This window comes from Carassius carassius, chromosome 33, assembly GCF_963082965.1.
Source record: "Carassius carassius chromosome 33, fCarCar2.1, whole genome shotgun sequence".
NCBI classification, from domain to species: domain Eukaryota; kingdom Metazoa; phylum Chordata; class Actinopteri; order Cypriniformes; family Cyprinidae; genus Carassius; species Carassius carassius.
This window is the reverse complement of record NC_081787.1, coordinates 1022079-1045237: the sequence shown is the minus strand read 5'-3', so window position 1 is coordinate 1045237 and position 23159 is coordinate 1022079. Positions and strand designations below refer to the sequence as shown.

Sequence of the window (23159 nt, the reverse complement as noted above, 5' to 3'; positions counted from 1 at the left end):
AGATATGCGACTCGACAACCCTGCCGTAAACTTAGCCCAAAATACATCGGACCGTTCCCCATTGTCAAGCAGATCAATCCGGTCACATATCAGCTTCAACTCCCCGCTCAGTATCGGATCCACCCTACCTTCCATGTTTCCCTTCTCAAACCTCATTACCCACCTGTACCTGGCTCCCCAGCAGAATTGGCTCCCGGAGACGATCCTCCTATTCCACCTATAGAACCGGATCCCATCTATACGGTTAAAGAAGTGATGGACTCTCGACGTCAAAATGGTCAATTGGAGTATTTGATCGACTGGGAGGGATATGGACCGGAAGAGAGATGTTGGATACCTCGAAAGGATATCCTCGATCCTACTTTGCTTCTCGAATTCCATGCTCAGCATCCTGACAAACCGGCACCTCGACCCAGAGGCAGACCTCCAAGACATCGAGGTCTGAGGTCCGCTGACGCGGACTCTAGAGGGGGGGTAATGTCAGAAACCAATCAGCAGACTCTGCATCACGATCCACACAATGTTCAATCTCCCCAGAATTCTAATCACCCACACCTGTTCACAATCAGTAACCTCATCAACCAGCTCCATAAAACACTCACACTCACTGCAGTCTAGCGTCAAGCCTCCAACAGGAACTGACCTTATTTCCTCTGTCTCTGTCTATTAGAGAAAACCTGTTGAATACTCTGTTCACTGAAAATACTCACCTGTGTATCACTAACCTCTGACTCTGTCTGTAATCCTCAGAAGAGCTGCTGTTGATCACCGATGTCCTAGCTTCCAGCACTCATCCAAGGCTCATTGATACCTCGGTTTCTCCCGCTGAACCCTCACCTTATCCTGTAAGAAATAAGGCCAGTGTTATCATTCTGGGATTGGATTCACGGAATACATGATTTCAAGAATGTGCATTACCCTGTTGTGGATCCCGCATCTTATGTTCACTTAAATCCTCTCGTCTGGAAAAGACAATTCACATTCACTGATCTGAAGAGGAATACTCACCCGTGGTGGATTCTGATACCCTTTGTTGAACTATTCTGAAAGATAATTTGAGTCCCTAACCCGTTGAGTGAAAAATTACCCGCTGTGGATCCCGAATGCCTATGTTTTGTTGCTCCGGGTTTTTTCCCCGAATCCCTTACACTTGCTATCCTAAAATTCAATAAAGTTGTGTTATTTAACATCACCTCGATCTCTGAGTCCATCGTATCCTGACAATATCATCCTCTGTACTATAGCTCCTTAATTCTGACTCACATATTCTATTATACTTTTCCCAGTGCGCTTTCTCAAATTTCCATCTATATTGTTTTATCATCATACTCCTTTGCATTTCCAAACCCACCGTGCAAATTATTGGGAAGTGGTCACTCCCGATTGATGTCTTCTCTAACACCTCCCATTGACATTTTACTGCTATTGATGCTGAAACCATTGTTAAATCTACGCATGATTTTATTTGTTTCCTGATGTCAAACCTTGTCCCACTTCCATCATTTAAACAAACCAACAGATTATCTTCCATATATTCTTCTACCACTGTGCCATTTTTATCTGAGCTTAAACTTTCCCATACCACACTATGCGCATTAAAATCCCCCCACCATATCCCTATCCCTTCTTCTTTACTCCAGATGTTATTCAGTTCCACTAAAGCTATTTGTTCACATGGGTTATAATAGTTTATTACTGTTACTTTTCCTAATGATGTCCACAATTCCACCTTAATACATTCATATTGTGTTTCTACCTTTACTTCCCTATATGCCACCCCATTTTTAATAAATATAGCACACCCTCCACCTGTTGTTCTTGATCTGTCTTTCCTAATAGATAAGTACCCTGGAATAACGAAGTCTAAGTGCGATTTAAGCCATGTCTCCTGAATGCATATTAAATCAGGAAGGTCTTTCATTTCATGTACAACTTTCTTAAATTCTTGCCCATTCGCAGTCAGACTCCTAGCATTCCATTGTACTATCTTAAATGTCATATATTAAGTCTTTGTCTATCTGGGGTTTCCTGAGAGCTTGCATTATTCTCAGCTTGTCCTAATAGATATTGAATTTTCTCAACTGTTACTTCTGTTATTCCCAGCTGACGAGCTGCTGCAGATATGATGATTTTCAATTTCTCTGTTCGTTTGTTTGTTTGTGCTGTACAGTTGATGACTTCAGCAATAAATGCAATGAAACTTACTTTGCTAATCATAAGCATACTTGCATCAACATTTGTTTTATACCTTTCTGTACCCTTGTTTGGAGTTTCATTTGCCTGAGGTATCTCACAACTTCTATTTCCTTGTTCATTTTGAACCTTCTTTACTGCTTGTGCATAGGAAACATTATGCTCTGATTTGTACTTCATTGCTTACTTCAGAGCTGGGCCATGTGTGGCAATGACGGCACGGCGGGGATCTGGCAAACAATATGAGGGCCGATTGTTGGTGGGAGGAGTGTGGCCCAGATGAGTCAGGTGACATGTGGCCCAAATCAGGCTAAGATCTGGCAGCATATTATGTGACCCATGATAAACAAGATAAATACAATATTGCATTATAATGGTTAAATGATCACATACATTTTAATGAAGTGTAGTGTTGTTAAAATATTATACTATTAAACTATTCTTTGAAATAGCAAGTCAAAACAGAATAAAACATTATAATTTCAAAATTAAGCAAATCAGTCAAGTGCATTAAACTGCACTTAATTATAATTTTATTACATTTTATATTATCATTCTTGGTACAAATAATCTTAGAATCCTTACATGAAAAGAAAGCGAAAGAGAGTTAACCGTTATCATGTTATATTTCTTTGGTTTAGTATGGGACACACACTGATCTATAATAGAGAGTGGGGGCACGTCATTTTTATAAGTATGCTGTCATGCACAAGCATTAAATAAAATGATCATAAAAGTATTTTATTTTTATTTAAATCCTGTATCCATGTGATGCTTGGGGTGAGGAACAGATCCAAATTCAAACCGCATTCATTGGCGATATGTATCACATCTGTAGCTATAGTAACTATTTAAAAATGTGCAGTTAAGAAGTTTTACAACAAGTTTTACGGCAGCGATATCGAACACTTATTGGCTCTCGCCAGTTTCGTCAGAGATTGCGACATGCCGTTTTTTCCTATGATGCATGTTTTGAATGAGAAAAGCGCACCTTGAGGGAGTGGATCGGGATAGTTTTTTCAGCGTTTGACAACTTAAATTATGCCCTGCTCCTCACACTACTATTATATTCTGCCAGAGTGGAATGCAACTGCAATGCATCATCATTTGGACTACTGTGGTACTGCTCTTTGACACATCTGTAATAAATTATTATGATTAAGTTACATGTGTCTATCTGTTACATTTCTCTTATAGACTGTATACTTTATACACTCACTCTATATTGGTTGATATTAAAGAACAACTTTATAAAAATAAATAGCAAAACCAATGCAATATGTTTTTTAAATGCACAGTTACATGATGTGTGGGTTTTAAGTCTGATTTTCTATTCAGTTTAATGTACTTTATTGGCATAGTTTGTGTCTACATTAAATCATGTCACAAAATGAATAATTGGGATCATAGTAGTATACAAGGTAATAATATGAAATATTAATATTCCCAGACAGCAATATAGTGTTGGCCCATATCTGGCCCATGTGAAATCCATTCGGGCCAGATCTGGGCCGACACTGCTTGCTGTCTGGGTTGGGTCTGGGCTATATAAGGCTCAGGTGTGGCTCAGATTTGGGGATTCTGGTTTACTTAAGGCTGAGAATTGGCACCAATAATAAAACCTGTTTTAGCCCAGTTCAGGGCCACCTAAGGCTGATTAACTGGCTGAGATTCGGGCCGGTTATGGCTCATGTGTGGCCCAAGTCTTTAATCCAGTTCTGGGCCACTTCAGGGCTGTCATTCTTTGCGGTACTTGGGCCAAGGGAAAAGTCATTGTGTGGCCCGGATCTGGGCAAGAAGACATTTGCTATGTGGGATGTGGGTGAAGGTATAATGTTTTAAGTATTTTACTTGTGCTTCACTTAAGGTTTACTTAATTTGTTTTGAATTTGACTGAATTAAAATGTTATTGTAGCTCTGTGTTTATTCTGACTTTTATTCTGAGTTTCAAGAGATCATTAAACATCAAAGTGGCAAAGAGGAATTATTCTGAAAAAATAAGAACTCAGTTCACCTCCAACGACTCAGCATCAGTGTGGAAAAGTCTGAAAGAAATCACCAACTACAAGACACCATCCCCCAGCACTGTGGAGAACGTTGTGGAGAATCTCCTCCTGCCCAAACTAACTCAGCTTTCCGTGCACAGTGTATCAACAGCTTTCTGCCAGACAGGCAGTAGCTAGTGAGGCTGGGAAAATACACATCCAGCATCCGTACAATCAGCACCGGAGCTCCCCAGGGCTGCGTTCTCTCCCCACTGCTCTTCTCCCTGTACACTAACGATTACATGTCTAAGGATGCATCTGTCAAGCTCTTAAAGTTTGCAGACGACACCGACCTCATTCAGGACAGGGACAAGTCAGCTTACAGTCAGGAGGTTAAAGAGCTGGCTGTCTGGGGCACTCTCAACAACCTGGAGCTTAACACGCTCAAAACAGTGGAGATGATAGTGGACTTCAGAAGAAACCCCCTGCTCTCTCCCCACTCACCATCATAAACAGAACTTTGACTGCAGTGGAGTCATTCAGGTTCCTGGGCACCACTATCTCTCAGGACCTGAAGTGGGACATTCTCATTGACTCCATTGTGAAAAAGGCCCAGCAGAGGTTGTACTTCCTTTGCCAGCTGCGGAAATTTAACCTGCCACAGGAGCTGCTGAAACAGTTTTACTCCACCATCATTGAATCCATCCTCTGCACTTCACTAACTGTCTGGTTCAGCTAAGCTTCAAAATCTGACCCCAGAAGACTACAGAGGGTAGTCTGGATTGCTGAGCGAATCATCGGTACCCTCCCTTCCATTCAAGAACTGTACTTATACAGAGTGAGCAAAAGGGCTGGCAAAATCACTCTGGACCCCTCACATCCAGCACACTCCCTATTTGAACTGTTGCCATCTGGTCGACGCTACAGATCACTGAGCACCAGAACGAACAGACACAGGAACAGTTTATTGCCTCAGGCAATCCATCTAATGAACACTTGATAATAACTGTGGAACACACTACACTATTTATATTTATATACACATACACTTAATTATGTAACACACATACTTAGTGAACACTTAAATTTTGCACATAACATACCTTTACATTCATAGCTTTTTGTAATACATCTGCCATACATTTTGTATGTTGTCATTCCTTACCTACTTATTTGTATTTTTTGTATTTTTTATTCTTTTATTATGTGTTTTTTGTTCTGTCGCTATCATTCTGTTGCACTGCAGAGCTTCTGTCACAAAAACAAATTCCTCGTATTTATTAACATACCTGGCAATAAAGCTCATTCTGATTCTGATTATCTCTAGTCAGTGTTAAACAGGTTTTAAAGATTTACTACAGGACCTTTTAGACTAGTATATTTCTTCTCATGAATTAAAAATGAGACACAAATTACACAAATTACTTATCCATTAATAATCATTCAGGTAAACTGTTTAATGAGCACAGTTTTCTGTCCTGTGTTGAAAACAGCTATGGCTGCTTTTACACTGGCACAAAAAAATCTGATTGTTTTCGAATCCGATCTGAGCTATTTCCAAATGTGGATTTTAATCGGATACATATCCGATATCTGGACATCAGACCTACGTCTAACCTAGGGGTGTTTCCTCCAAGGCAAGGGAGGCATTGTCTACTTAAAATATTGGATGAGAAAAAAATTTGTAGTACAAAATTAAAACAACGGCCATATTACAAAGTATGACATTAAAAAGTGTATAAATCACTCGTTTTTCAGGTGAAGTTACAGCGGAGGCCCATTAACAGAGACACCACAGCTGCTGTGACTTTACTGCGGGTAACTGATAATAAATGAGGAAATGTTATATAAGAGGAGGCAATGCCTCCATCGCGATTTGATTGGACATGACTAGTTATGTTCAGCTGTAATTTGTTCATGCAATTTTTCCACGTTTGCAAATCAGTCTGAATGAACAATATATGGCATAAATGGGAAGACTCACTCACTTAAATATAACCGCTTTGTATATGTAAATAAGTCTTAAAATGTCATAAAAAACATGTTCTGTGTTTTTTAGTGAGCAATCAGATTGGTGAAATTTGATCTCTCCATCGCCCCTATCTAATTGTGTTCAACCAAATCTCTGTTTCTTTTACACAATGACCTCCTGGACAGGAACCAATCTTGCTTCAAAAGTGGCCACTAAACTGAGACAACCCTGCTCTGGGTTACTGAAGCCCTTCAACTGGCGAGAGCAGCTTCAAAATCCTTAGTACTCTTCTTCCTGGATCGGTCTGCTGCTTTTGACACAGTTAATCACCAAATTCTACTGTCCACCCTCAGAAAGATGGGCATCTCCGGAACCGCACTCCTATGGTTTTAAGTCCTACCTCTCAGATAGATTCTCCAGGGTGACTTGGAGGGTTGAAGTTTCTAAGTCACAACTTACTGCTACTGGGGTTCCTCAAGGCTCAGTACTGGGACCACTTCTCTTCTCCATTTACATGATGTCATTAGGATCTGAAATTCAGAAGCATTTCCTATCACTGCTATGCTGATGACACACAACTTTACTTCTCATTCCAACCAAATGATCCTATGGTAGCTGCTCGCATCGCAGCCTATCATTCATCAGAGATTGATCTGATTGATTCAGCATGATCAGATGAGTTTGATGTGAAAGTGACTCACATGCAGCAGTTTGCAGCACCAGCATCAGTCCAAAGATCAGCATCATTTCTCTAAAGTCCAGTTTCCAGAAGAGCTCAATCCCAGCAGAAGAGTGTCAGATCGAGTCTCACACAGCGTCTTCACTGACAGACAGACAGCAGCTCTACTGACACACCAGGAAACTACACTGCTTTAACAAAAAAAGAACAGGAAGCTTTTCAGAGAAGGTTGCTTCTTAAATGCACACAAAAAAGACTGAAACAAGGAAAAAAGATATAACAAGCTGAATCACTACTCACTAATCACTACTACATTTCCAAAGAGTGCACAGAGCTTCTTTCTGAATGACAGAGATTCAGATCCACACATGAGTCTGTGGCAATAAACTGTAAAATCAGTGAAACCCAGTGAAAACCATGTCAAGATCACATTCATCTTAATAACTTATAACACTGTCTCTATTCACATTTCTGAAACAATAGCTTGTTTATCAAGAATTGGCTAGATATATTACTAAGAGAAATATAATACAATAAAATAAAAAAAATAAAAAAATAAAAAATAAATAAAAACTCTGAAGCAGAAGATTGATACTACAAACCATAAACAGCAAAACACTGCAAAACTGAGACACGGATCAGGAGGAACAGTTTTGAATGGATAAAACATCTGGACTTAAACTGTGAATAAAGCGAAATCAATCGAAACCAAACGAGAAACGGTAAAATAGCAAGAGCAGAAATGTGAAATGCATTCAGATATGGAAAATAAACTCACAGAATGACTTCACAATCTGTCAGAAAAGTTTTATCATAAATGGACAAAAGGGTTTGGAGCTGCTAGCTTATTAAAGCATAAAGACAAATGAATAAAACTGATGCAAAAACAAATGTACAACAAATAATAATTAAAAAAAAATCCTTCATAACTTACACTGTAGTCAATCTAGTTTAATTAGTTCATCACAGGTCTGTAATTCTGCATCTAAATGAGTTTAATTAGTGATTTCATGACTAGACTGTTCAGACCTGACATAAATATTGTTCAGAAAGTCAAGAAATACATCATCTGCTGAAGATCTGCTGCTGCTCTCATGAATCTTCTGCTGTGTGTTCATGCCTCTCTAAATCTTCTCATTCTCACTTTCTGATCTTCCTCTTTCTTTCTTTCTTAAGAGCATCATTATCATCTTTTTCACACTGTTAATATTTTCATATCAAATACATAATGATGATCATAAATGTCTCTCACCTGACGTGTGTCTCATGTAGATGTGAAAAGCTCCTAACAGACCGAACAGAACCATAAGCTGGAAACCCCAGACCAGAACAAACACCACAGACACTGAACACACTGAACAACACAACAACATTAGATGTCCGCCATGCAATGTGAGATCACCACAGCTACAATTGGATTGTCTGGTTGAAATGAAAGATAAAGCTGTGTGTCTTCAGCATAGCAATGGTAGGAGAAACCATGTGCCTGAATGATGGCTGTATATGGAGAGGAGGAGGGGTCCGAGAACTGATCCCTGCGGAACCCCAATGACCAGTTGATATGCTTTGGATACCTTTCCTCCCCAGGGCAACCTTGATAGACCTACCAATCAGATAGGATTCAAACCAGCAAAGAGGGATCCCCTTGATGCCCAGTGATGGGAGGTCAGACAGGAGGATTTGATGATTCACAGTGTCAAAAAGGCAGATACGTAGATCTAGCAGAATGAGAACTGATTATTTGGAATCAGCTTTCACAATTCAAAAGGCTTCAGTGACTGACAGTAATGCAGTCTCAGTTAAATCTTAACCAATTCTGAATCCTGACTGCTTAATGTACAGTTGGTTTTTCTGTGAATGAAATACGATACCTGGTTGAAAACAACTTGGTCAAGTGTTTAATTTTGTATTTATTTATTTATTTATTTACTATGACTGGAAGGAGACAGAAGGATATGTTGCTATCTACAAGTGAAGTGTTAATGTTAATGTTACCTGGGCCTGTTGAATGCGGTGGGGAAAATGCCAGTGAGGAGCGATGCATTGATGAAATGTGTGAATGCTGGTAAGACTGTAGGAGTGATTGCTTGGAGAAGGTGTGAGGGGATTGGGTCGAGAGGGCATGTTATAGGATGGCTGGAGAGGAGAAGTTTCGATACTTCTGTCTCAGTTAGGGGACGGAAGGAGAAGGGGCAGTTTTAGCAGTGGATGTGGTTAGTTTGAGTTCCTGTGTGTGTGGAGCTGAGATCTGACTGCTGATGATTGTAGTTCTGTCTGTGAAGAATGCAGCAAATTCATCAGCTGTTAAAGTGGAGGTGGAGGGGGACAGAGGGGTGAATTGAATGTTTTGAAGAGATTACATATGTCTTAATCCCTGTTGATCTCGTTGTGAAAATATGAAGATTTGATACATACTCAGGTCCGACAGACCTTTTGATTTGTGCCATTTTCTCTCTGCTGCCTTGAGTTTGGACCAATTTTCACAAAGAACATCAGATAGCCAAGGGTTAGAAGGGGTAGCACATGCTGGCCTGGAAGAGTGAGGACATATAACATATAGACCAGTGGTTCCTAACCTTTTTCAACTCGCGGCCCACACAACCAAACACATATGTTTGCACGGCCCACTGCAAAAAAATTAACTGACCCCGGTATTGTTGGGTTAATAACTTAGTACTCAGAAGCTAGATTGTTGTCTTTATTGAATGAACTGGCAATGAACAGAAAAAAACTTGGGCTGGCACCACTCAGCAAAATGGGAAAACCAGATCCAGCTAGAGCTCGACAGCTTGTAGACAGTCAGCGGAGCAAGCAGTCAGGAGGGAACATGCAGAGCAGTGTTGAGACAAGAACGGCAGAGAACTGGACAGGGTGACCACCTGCTAATAAGCCCAAGGGGGGACAAGGGGTATGTTTCTGAGGGACAATGTGGGACACTGCCTTGTGCGGCGGTGCCCCCACCCCATGGGCAGACTCACTGATAGTGGTTTACCCATTTCTAGCACATACCACCTTACATGGTATATTAATAATGCCCTATTCCCCTAAACATGTGTAATTGCTGATGTATGCTCATGACAGATTGACAGATGCACTTCCACTTACTTTATTTTTCATTACAATTTATTCACTTTAAATAAATTTTAATATAAAATTATAGGATTAAAATGAATTGTAGTTGCTCAACACCACAAGAACAGTTTAAAAAAAAGAGTCTAAACTCACAACTCCAGAGGTTCACGGAACGAGAAGGGGAATAAGGATGGTGAACTTGCATGTTAGTAAAGGCAGGCGCATGAAAAAAAAACAGTTTGAAACAGGACACACCTTCTCTTTTTTAATTGATGATGGTGGTGCCTCACTTTCTCCATTTTTCGAATTGGAAAGCGTGCATCTAAAAGTTCCTTCCCAGTGTGTCTGGTATGCACGTGAGTGCACTGTCATGACAACACAAAGAGTATAGAAGTTACTTCTATACTCTTTGTGACAACAACGAAAAAAGTTGACAACAACCTAGTCATCAGTTCAACTGAGGGGTGGGTGTGGCAACAGTAGCATGCTGAACTGTCAAGTAATGTTCGTTTGGCTGCCTGGGGCTCGAGGATGGAAGATGGCCGAAGATGCAATGGACTGTAAGCTACTACAGCAAACAAACATTAAATTCGCGACAACTCAGACGTCTGCAGGTCTGAAATTGGTCAAGATTGCTGCATTACGGATATCTTACTGGTTCCAATCATGTTTCGTGGCTGTCTGCCATAGCCGTCTTATAACAAACAAAAAAATTCCAAGATTCCCAATACCTCTACGCACATCAATGCAAATTCCATCAAAGTTTGGATCATCGCGTACCGTTCTGGTTGGTTTCCTCTGTGCGCTTCTTGCTTTCTTGGTGGGACTGTGTGCCGACGGAGTTCCTGCTCGTGTTCGTGATTGTCGATCTTCCGGAGCGGTTGCCCTGTTCGAGTGCATTCAACGTCCGCCCACCCGGCCGTTGGCGGAGTTCTCTGCACCGTGCACTGCTTCGTGCAAGATGATCGGCTACCTACATTGTCCTGACTTGGGGTTTGTACGTCAAAATTTTGGTAGGCCATATTTTCATCAGTCATTGTCTTTTTCCTCTCGAACTATTATTTTTCATCGGTGGATAACTGATGTTAAATCAAATGACTCTGAAGAAAATAAGTCTAAATATATTTTAAACACATCAAGACTTTTAATATTTATTCTTTTATTTATTGGAAATGTTGAACTCAATCCCGGGCCTGGCTCAAATATTTTTCTGACGAGTTTAGGTATATTGCATTTATGGGGACTGCATGCACATGCAAACTACAGCAGATTTGTAACTGCTATACTGCAACCTCCGTGTATGTTTTTGCCTATGACTCTATTTACTATTTACCCTATGTTAGAATTCCACTTCCGACTCTTGCTCCTCTTCCTCCTTCAATTCTGCCTTCTGAAACATCTCTTGCTGGTTCGATAGTTAAAACAGTTAAAGCACAAGCACAAGTTAAAGCACAAAGGAAAAAATTTCACCCAATAAAAAGCCCAATTAATTTAAATCAGCTTGGTAGTACCAGAGGCTTTAAAATCTGCCACTTAAATATTCGAAGTCTTGTTCCTAAAATAGACAAATTTAAAATCATGCTTGCACAATCGAAAGCGCATGTAATGGCAATTTCAGAATCATGGTTGACTCCTATCCTTACGAAAATTAACCATGGTTTTACTATAAATAAAACCAAAAAACCATGGTTACTATAGTTAAACCATGGTAACCACAAATTAACCATGGTTTTGCTATATTAACCATGGTTTAACCATGGTATTTGTAGTAAATCTGTGGTTATACAAATGGTAGTCAACACGCCAAAAAACCATGGGTTACTACAGTTTTACTGTAATAAAACCATGGTTATTTTTCGTAAGGGTAGTATTTCTGATTCTTTCCTTTCCATAGAAAATTATAAAATGTATCTTAAAGACCGTACTATTAAAACTGGCGGTGGAGTGGTCTTCTATGTGAACCAGAATTATGCACATCAAATATTAAAAGTTGAGACTGAAACTGAAACTTTAAAATTGGTAGTACATTTTACCCCCCAACATGCAATTACTATTATTGTGACTTACAAGCCTCCGAATGTTACTACTAGTGCCTATTTATCTCAGTTTTCTAACATAATTAAATCTGTTACAACAAAGGAGCTTGTAATTCTGGGTGATATTAACCTTGATTGGAATGATGGTTCATCAAAATCTTTGAAAAGCATTGCAATGAAATACGGATTTATCAATTAATTAAGGAGCCAACAAGAATTAGTAAAACCCGTAGCTCAATCTTAGATCTTATTTTTACAAATCAGCCTTCAAAATATGTAATGTCTGGTGTTATAGATTCGTTATTTCAGATCATTTTTTAATTTATGCAGTTAGGACAACATTAAAATCTTCAAAAACTCATGCTCCTTATTCTGTACCAAAAATACCAACTTCTAAATTACCGCAATTTAATGCGGAATTTAATGCTACCGATTGGAGCAATGAGATGTTAATGGAAAATCCGGATCAAATTTTAACACAATTTCACACTAAATTCCAGAAAATACAAAATAAATATATCGCTACCAGCAAGGTTCGATCTAGGCAGTGTAAACTACCATGGATAAATTTTGATACATTGCAATTCCTTAAACAAAAGGCTTCTCTCCTTAAAATATATAGGTTAAGTCGAACACCGGAGACTAAAAATAATTTTATATAAATTAGAAATAAATGTACTGCTGAACTGCGTAAGGCTAAGGCGAACTATTTTAAACAACAGATTACTTTATCCGCTGCTAATCCAAAGATGTTATGGCAGACTCTTAAGGTTATCACCGGTGAAAATGTGAATAAAAAGAATGTTAATATCCAAATTTCCTTGCAGGGTACTCTTATTTCAGACTCAGACAAGATTGCAAAAGCTTTCAATTATTATTTTGTATCATCTGTTAAAGAACAAGCAACCAATTTTGTAATTCCTTGCTTTTCACCTGTTCTCTCTTTAACACCTGATCAGTTTTCATTTTCTGAGATTTCACAGAATGAAGTAATAAGTTTGTTGCGCTCATTAAAAAATTATCATGCCTGTGATACTTATGGTTTAAATACTTCATTTATGAAGACTCACACTGATAGCCTTATACCTCTTTTTCATCATTTAATTAATTTATGCATTAGGTTCTCGATCTTTCCGACTGACTGGAAAAGAGCACAAATTACTCCAATTTTTAAATCTGATGATCCTACTCTTGTTTCAAACTATAGACCTATAGCAATACTTCCAACAATGTCGAAGTTGCTTGAAAAAACCTTGTATAACCAGTTAAATTCTTATTTAGAAATGTATAACTGGCTTAATGGCTGTCAACACGGTTTCCGCGCTAAGCGATCTACTATGTCAGCATTGCTACTCTTTACTGAACAAATACGTAATGCACTTAATAAAGGTCACATAACAGGAGCTGTTTTTATTGACTTTCGTAAAGCCTTCGACACAGTGAATCATCAGATTTTGCTAAACAAACTTTACTCATTTAATTTGTCTTCATCTGTGATAGAAATGCTTTTTTTCTTTCTTGACAAACCGGTCACAATCTGTTAAAATTAATCATGTAATATCTCAATCTTTAATTTGTGATACGGGTGTCCCTCAAGGCAGTATTCTTGGACCTCTGCTTTTTCTTTTATATATTAATGATCTCCCTCAAGTGTGTAAATATTCAGAATGCTTACTATATGCTGATGATACTGTGATTTTTTTTTCTGACTCAAATGCTGATGCTATAAACTCTAAATTAACATTGGATCTTCAGTGTTTACATGATTGGTTAAATAAAAACCATCTGACCATCAATGTAAAAAAAACTGAATGTATGTACTTCCATTCACCCAGGAAAAGTCTTTCTTATGCTGACTCTATTACTTTTGCAAATCAAGATCTTATCACGACAAAGACTTATAAATATCTTGGTGCGTTACTTGACGCACACCTTTCATATCGGGATCATATTTCTGTTTTAACAAAAAAACTGAACCAGAAACTTTTTGTGTATAACAAGATTAGACCATATCTTTCCTCTTCTGTTTCTGAAACTTATTTACATGCAATTGTGTTATCAACAATGTCTTACTGTCTTCCAATTTGGTCTCTTACCACTAAAGAAATTACTGAACCAATAGCACGATTATACAATCGTGCTTTTAAAATCCACAGTAATCTTCCAAAATGGTCTCATCATTGCATTGCTTTGAAACGCTCAAATGCACTGACTTTTCAGCATTATATAAATAGTCATGCTATTACATTTTATTTTCAAATTCAAAATGCTACTACATCAACATTTGATGCAATTCATCAATCAGACAATAGGGGGCCAGTACGCCTCACTAGGTCAGTATCACAGGCACTCATACCAGTCCCTTCATACAAAAATAACTATGGTCAGAAATCTTTTTTTTATACATACACAAAAATCTGGAATGATATCCCATATCACATAAGAAAAATACCATCTGTTACAGGTTTTAAAAAGGCATACAAACTGTTTTTACTGAACAGTTACACTTGTGTTCATTAATTGTTTTTAAATTGTCCTAGTTTTGTTTGTATTGATTTGTATTGCTGTTTTTAGTTCTTTGTATTTGTTTAGCTTATGTTTAAAAGTGTTGTTTTTCTTTTCTTTTTATGTTGTAAACTGTGTTTTATGTTTTATGTTCTGCAGAACAGGAACCTGCTGGAAACCAGTTTTTAAACTGAGTCAGGCCCGTTTAAACTATTTCAATGTTACTTTTTAACCTTTCCTGTATAATAAATAAATGAAATGAAATGAAAATGATATAGAGCGACCAACTTTTTTTGAGCAAGCATTGATTATGCGTGACACAGTCTCAATTTGTGGGACGCATGAATTGGGCTTCAAACACTGTGCGCGCACGCGCTACGCGGGACGGGTGGTCACCCTAGAACTGGATCACTGGACAAAGCAAGACTATAGAGTCAGACTTGAGTGACTAGCACAAATTGAGAGCAGATATAGAGCTAAAAACTAGCGAGAAACCAATGAGCAGCTGTGCTGCATGCAGCTGCTGCGTTGAAGGGAGAAACAAAAACAAAGATATGAGGGAAACACAGAACTGAGAAAACCATTTTTATTTGCATTGTGTGAATAATCTGTAAACAACAGCCATGAAACAAACTTAGCTAAATGGGTAACGTAAGAAAACAAATAACTAATAATAAAAAAAAACCTTCTGGCCTCATAAACTACAATCTTTGTGACTCTGACATATCTGCAATTGTTCTTTTCAGCGACCATGTTGGCAGCCTTTTATGCATGTTTTAAAGAATATGCAGCAAAAATATCTAAGATAAATTGACAGTTTATTCTTAAACCAATCAGCGAGCTTGAATAGTGGAAGCATAGTTACAGTTTAATATTTATTTTTTGTTATATAATTATATATATATATATATATATATATATATATATATATATATATATATATATATATATATTAAATGATGTTATTATGTTATGACATTTTTACATATATTAACAATATTATTATTTCTTTTAATAGTAATTGGCGGCCTGCCTGCAATACCATCGCGGCCCACAGGTTGAAAACCACTGGTCTAGACAAGTGATTAAAAAGGAACATAAAGTGTCATTTGCTGCATTCACAACCATACATGAGAAATTGGTGAGAAAAGAAAGGATGACACTACAGAAGAAAATTTGAGATTGAAAGGGAGCTAAGGTTTCACCAAAAGCAGTAGAGGGGTTGGTGGCACGCAGGTAGCAGGATGTAGAATAAATGTTATAAAGAAATTATTAGAGATGTGAAGGGGCTTTACCAAAATGTTGTCTGCAATACAACCACATGTGTAAATTAAGTCAAGTTGGTTGCCTGATTTGTGAGTGTGTGTTGATAAGACGTTTGAGATCAAGTGAAGCCAGGAGTGAATGGACGTCTCAACATCACATGTTGGAGGGTAATTATAGCTTGTTGCTAAATTAAATAGTGTTGCTGCATAGGGTTTGAACTAGACAACTAACTTGAATTGAACACAGTCTAAATAACAAGTCCAGGAATTATCCATTCACAAACGGAGATCAAAAACTGACATTTCTTCTGTTAACTTGCTTACTTACTGCTTACTGTAAGTCGGTCTTGCTGCAGCGTGACCAGTGCTTGAAGTGGGCCGGTATGCAACAAGACCAGATGAAACTTCTAAATTAGTAGAATGTGTGTGTTAAAAATGTAAAAGATTGCATGAACAATAATTTTCTCCTATTATATTTGGATAAGACAGAGATATTACTTTTTGGACCAAAAAACACTACACAGAATCTAGTAGACTACAGTTTGCAACTGGACGGATGTACTGTTAATTCCTCTACAGTCAAAAATCTGGGTGTTACTGTTTATTAAACAGTAACTTGTCTTTTGAAAACCATATTTCCCATATCAGAAAAACAGCATTCTTCCATCTTAAAAACATTGCCAAGCTACGAAACATGTTATCTGTTTCTGATGCAGAAAAGCTAGTTCATGCATTCATGACCTCTAGACTGGACTATTGTAATGCACTTCTTGGTAGTTGTCCTGCATCTTCAATAAACAAGCTACAGGTCGTCCAAAATGCAGCAGCTAGAGTCCTTACCAGGTCAAGAAAATATGATCATATTACCCCAATTTTACAGTCTCTGCACTGGCTACCTATTAAGTTCCGTATCAGTTACAAATTATCATTACTTACCTATAAGGCTCTAAATGGTTTAGCTCCTGCGTACCTAACTAGCCTTCTACCACGCTACAACCCATCACGCACCCTAAGGTCACAAAACGCTGGACTTTTGGTAGTTCCCAGGATAGCAAAGTCCACTAAAGGAGGTAGAGCTTTTTCACATTTGGCTCCCAAACTCTGGAATAGTCTTCCTGATAATGTTCAGGGTTCAGACACACTCTCTCTGTTTAAATCTAGATTAAAAATACATCTCTTTAGCCAAGCATTCGAATAATGCATCTCTTAAATTGTCACTGCAGTTGTATCTGATCGAATGATCAAATGTTCAAGCTCCAGTCACCCGAGAAGAGATGATTCTGACCCTCAGAGGACCTCAGATGATGCTAACCCTGAATCAACAAACAGAACTAACAAATATTGCTACAAGTGTGACTGCATCATATAAGAATTGCTGTTTATAATGTTCATTGTCTGGTTGACTATGTTTTGTATTAATATTTCTGAAATTGTCTCTCATATGCACATAAACTGACAGTCACCACTTATAAGTTTGTTTTTTAAAAAGGTGCGTATAGTATTATAATTAAAAATATTTAATTAATAAAAATAATTAATTTTGATTACAAATTTGAATCAGTAATTTATAATGAAAATAATACCTTAAAAATTAAAAGATTACATAATTTTAAGATAATTTTAAACCGGTAAACTCCTGGAAAGTCCAAGGATCCAGTAAATGAATTCAAATAGCAAGTTCAAAACAGTGCTAATGCAGAGACAATATGGCTGATTTCATCAGACACTGATGAAAAAATATAAATAAAATAAATAAATAAAAAATCTGAAAAGACAATTAGTTTATAAACACCAGACTCTCCAAAACTAAGAAATAAATCAATAGCTTCTGACAAATGAAACATCTAAACAGAAACTGTAAAAAAAACAGCATTAAAGAAGCAGAAATGTGAAAATAAACACACAGGTGTTGGTGTATAAAGCAAAGCGCACAATGAAGGATATATCAAAATAGTTATTTTAATAATCCACTGGAGAGAAAGGGCACAACCAAACACAAATCCAAATGATCAAACATCAATAGCGCACAAAGGAATAATGGAGAACACAGACATTTAAACACTGGGAATGTAATCAGGGAGAAACAAAAACAGGCGTGGGACTAATCAATTAACTAAACAAGAAAAGGAACCTCAGTACAAACAGGAGAACAGAAGTCCATAACTGTGACAACATAAAAAGTTCACAATCTGACAGATCTGATTCAGAGAAATAAAAGAGTTTGATCACCGGGCCCACTCATCGTTTTAATCATACACTAGATTTAATTATATCGCATGGAATCGATCTTACTGCTATAGATATCGTACCTCAAAGTGATGCTGTTACAGACCATTTCCTTGTATTGTGCATGCTGCATATCACTGATATTAACTATATGTCTCAGCGTTACCGTCTGGGCAGAACTATTGTTCCAGCCACCAAAGACAGATTCGCAAATAACCTGCCTGATCTATCTTAACTGCTATTTGTACCCAAAAATACACATGAATTAGACACATATGGTTCAACACCATAGATCATGACATACTCATAGATCGATTACAAAACTATACAGGTATTCAAGGGCAGGCTCTAAGATGGTTTAGATCCTACCTGTCCGATCGCTACCATTTTGTTTACCTAAATGGGGAGTCATCTCATTTATCATCAGTTAAATATGGAGTACCACAAGGATCCGTCCTAGGTCCCCCTCTATTTTCAATATACATGTTGCCCCTTGGTAATATTATTAGAAAATACAGAATAAGCTTCCACTGTTATGCTGATGATACTCAGCTATATATCTCAACGAGACCAGATGAAACATCTAAATTAAGTTAAGAGTGTGTTAAAAATGTAAAAGATTGGATGACAAATAATTTTCTCATTATTAAATTCGGATAAGACAGAGATATTAATTATTGGACCAAAAACACTACACAGAATCTTGTAGATTACAATCTGCAACTAGACGGATGTACTGTTACTTCCTCTACAGTCAAACATCTGGGTGTTATATTAGACAGCAATTTGTCTTTTGAAAATCATATTTCCCATGTTGAATAATGTATCTCTTAAATTGTGACTGCAGTTGTATCTGATCAAATGCTGATCAAATGATCAAATGTTAAAATAATAAATTTTACTTTGTTGGATCAGCAGCTCTGCAAATGATGTCTGTATTTGTTTCTCTGTTTCTGCCACTGGATTTACATCCCGTGGTAACTAAGATTTACAGAAGCTCCAGTCTGGATCCAGAACACCTGAGAAGAGATGATGCTGACCCTCAGAGGACCTCATATGATGCTAACCCTGAATCAACAAACAGAACTAACAAATATTGCTACAAGTGTGACTCCATCATATAATAATTGCTGTTAATAATGTTCATTGTCTGGCTGACTACGTCTTGTATTAATTTTTCTAAAAATCCTGTCATACCTGCACAAACTGACAGTCACCACTTATAAGCTACTACTAAATATTGTAGAAACATAATTTTCTGTAAAGTTGCTTTGTAACGATTTGTATTGTAAAAAGCGCTATACAAATAAACTTGAATTGAATTGAACTGAATTGAATTGATCACGGATGAACAGAAGGAGTTTCATATAATGACATAAAAATACTGCTAGTTCATTTAGAGTAGAGACAAATGAATAAAATAAGCAATAAAACTATTACAAAACACAGCTGTCCATAAAATAATCTTTATAACTAAAACTGTAGAAAACCTGGTTAATTGATATCTCCTGGTTTAATGAATCTCTTGGTTTTATATAAGATCTGTTGTTGACAGGTGAAAGCTGAACTGATTCTGAGGTCATTTCTCACAGATGTGAAGATCTGCTGCTGCTCTCATGAATCTTCTGCTGTGTGTTCATGTCTCTCTCTAAATCTTCTCATTCTCACTTTCTGATCTTCCTCTTTCTTTCCTAAAAACATCATGATCATCATCATCATCATCTTCTTCTTCTTCTTCTTCACACTCTTAATATTTGCATGTCAAATCTATAATGATGATGATGAATGTCTCTCACCTGACGTGTGTCTCATGTAGATGCGAAAAGCTCCTAACAGCCCGAACAGAACCATCAGCTGAAGACACCAGACCAGAACAAACACACCAGACACTGAACAACACAAACACATCAGTAGATCAATCAGTCGATCAATCAATCAATCAATCAATCAATCAATCAATCAATCAATCAATCAATCAATGTTGTTGATTAGCAATACATGTCACATGACAAACACAGGAGAATCTTGTTCTTTCACACTACTCATACTACAACCCCGAATTCCGGAAAAGTTGGGACGTTTTTTAAATTTTAATAAAATGAAAACTAAAAGACTTTCAAATCACATGAGCCAATATTTTATTCACAATAGAACATAGATAACATAGCAAATGTTTAAACTGAGAAAGTTTACAATTTTATGCACAAAATGAGCTCATTTCAATTTTGATTTCTGCTACAGGTCTCAAAATAGTTGGGACGGGGCATGTTTACCATGGTGTAGCATCTCCTTTTCTTTTCAAAACAGTTTGAAGACGTCTGGGCATTGAGGCTATGAGTTGCTGGAGTTTTGCTGTTGGAATTTGGTCCCATTCTTGCCTTATATAGATTTCCAGCTGCTGAAGAGTTCGTGGTCGTCTTTGACGTATTTTTCGTTTAATGATGCGCCAAATGTTCTCTATAGGTGAAAGATCTGGACTGCAGGCAGGCCAGGTTAGCACCCGGACTCTTCTACGACGAAGCCATGCTGTTGTTATAGCTGCAGTATGTGGTTTTGCATTGTCCTGCTGAAATAAACAAGGCCTTCCCTGAAATAGACGTTGTTTGGAGGGAAGCATATGTTGCTCTAAAACCTTTATATACCTTTCAGCATTCACAGAGCCTTCCAAAACATGCAAGCTGCCCATACCGTATGCACTTATGCACCCCCATACCATCAGAGATGCTGGCTTTTGAACTGAACGCTGATAACATGCTGGAAGGTCTCCCTCCTCTTTAGCCCGGAGGACACGGCGTCCGTGATTTCCAACAAGAATGTCAAATTTGGACTCGTCTGACCATAAAACACTATTCCACTTTGAAATAGTCCATTTTAAATGAGCCTTGGCCCACAGGACACGACGGCGCTTCTGGACCATGTTCACATATGGCTTCCTTTTTGCATGATAGAGCTTTAGTTGGCATCTGCTGATGGCACGGCGGATTGTGTTTACCGACAGTGGTTTCTGAAAGTATTCCTGGGCCCATTTAGTAATGTCATTGACACAATCATGCCGATGAGTGATGCAGTGTCGTCTGAGAGCCCGAAGACCACGGGCATCCAATAAAGGTCTCCGGCCTTGTCCCTTACGCACAGAGATTTCTCCAGTTTCTCTGAATCTTTTGATGATGTTATGCACTGTAGATGATGAGATTTGCATAGCCTTTGCAATCTGACGTTGAGGAACATTGTTTTTAAAGTTTTCCACAATTTTTTTACGCAGTCTTTCACAGATTGGAGAGCCTCTGCCCATCTTTACTTCTGAGAGACTCTGCTTCTCTAAGACAAAGCTTTTATAGCTAGTCATGTTACAGACCTATTCAATTATATACTATATCAATTAACTTAATTAATCACTAGATGTTTTCCCAGCTGAATCTTTTCAAAACTGCTTGCTTTTTTAACCATTTGTTGCCCCCGTGCCAACTTTTTTGAGACCTGTAGCAGGCATTAAATTTTAAATGAGCTAATTAAGTGGATAAAAGTGTAAAATTTCTCAGTTTAAACATTTGCTACGTTATCTATGTTCTATTGTGAATAAAATATTGGCTCATGTGATTTGAAATTCCTTTAGTTTTCATTTTATTAAAATTTAAAAAACGTCCCAACTTTTCCGGAATTCGGGTTGTATTACTGGAGTCTGTAGTGTTACAGGAATACATGGTGCCTTACTTTTTGCCAGCATTTTCTAATGTTCAATGTAAAGATATTGTAAGACTAGGCAGTTGGTTAAACAATTAATAATAATAATTCATATTTAAATAAAATATATCATTAAAAGGGTTCTATTTAGCAAAAAGGGTTCTGCTATTGTTACAAGCTAAATAACACTAATCTAGCACTGCTCGGAACCATTTTTCTCAAGAGAGTACTTTAATGAGTGAATAGGTATTTTGACTTCCACACTTCACTGTTTTAACTCTGATATTAGTAGAGTTGCGTATAAACCATTGCTCAGTAACACGTTACTGTAATCTAATTACTTTTCCTGGTAACGCAGTAGAGTAATGGGTTACATTTTTAATTTATGTAATTTGATTAGAGTTACTTATGTCAATAAAATTGCGTTACTTAAGTTACAAATGCAATGTTAAAAATCATGTTTTGCATATCAGTATGCCCTTTAATAAATCACTGGAGAGTACGAGCTAAAATGAGAGTCATACAACATTTAGATGCAATAAAAAGGTTGCCTATCATATTCCAAAATATTGCACTGACATATTTTAGTCTGGCATTATAATTTGGGATACAAGTGAATGTGAAGTTTATGTCACAGTAACACTAACAAAGAAAAAAAAAATACTCCTCAGAATGAGATATTCGCTGGATTAAACCATGTCGGCATCACAATTCAAGGCTTATTCCTCACAGTGCGTCTTCTTAGCATTGGTTTTATATAGATTATTTTATCAGAGAATGTTTTTTTTTTTTTTGACATGACATGACTAGACACTTCAAGGTTTCTTTAGATATACTGTATTTCTCATGTCATTTTCATTCATTTTACGCACTCCTTTCAGAAATATATTTATGTAGACTGAGAATGTAGATAGTTTTTTATAAAAAAAAATCAGTTTTGTTGATATTGGGAGGGAATCAGGGTATACAATTAATGTAATTGATATTAAATTGATATGAAATTGATGAAAGAACTAATGAGTTTCTATTTGTAATGTTTGATCATTTGAAAAGTGAAGTAAACATGAAAGTAACTTGAAAGTAATTAGTCATCTGATTACTTTTTAAATGCAGTAATCAGTAATGTAATCAAAGTTCCTTTTCAGTCGGTCATGTTCGACGTAAGAATGGGATCTTGCCAGAAAGCCCAATCACCTTCGAGTGGTACAAAACAAGCAAATGGTACACAAAGTACCTTGGTCTGCGGAATTTGCATCATGAGCTCCGCCCTGCAGAGCGGGTATATAAGGAGTAGCGTGAACAACTCGCATTCAAGCTTTCGCTGCGGAGCCGAGCACATTGCTTGCTGCTTTCACCGGAGTGTTTACAAGCGAGTCAGCTGGTGTTGGTGTGACGGCGCGATTCAGCGGTTTGTCTGGGTTTCCTGCGACAGCTCCCGCGTTCCCCTGAGCACTTCCACACCCCTGAAAGACCTTTTCTCTTTTCACAAAAGAGTAACAGGTCGATTTGCGTCTTTTTAAAGATGTCATTTCGCCCGTGTGTTTC

General features: G+C 37.5%; 2 protein-coding genes across 4 annotated transcripts in view; both read right to left on the bottom strand.

Moving 5' to 3' along the window:
- LOC132113463 (uncharacterized) overlaps positions 1 to 6971 on the bottom strand; it is an 80689-nt gene extending 73718 nt beyond the window's left edge. The window contains exon 1 of the mRNA XM_059521231.1: positions 6852 to 6971. The gene's annotated coding sequence lies outside the window, so the exon portion shown is untranslated. The remainder of the gene's footprint in view (positions 1 to 6851) is intronic.
- LOC132113464 (uncharacterized) overlaps positions 1 to 23159 on the bottom strand; it is a 109672-nt gene that overhangs the window by 23852 nt on the left and 62661 nt on the right. The gene's annotated exons all lie outside the window — the stretch shown is intronic.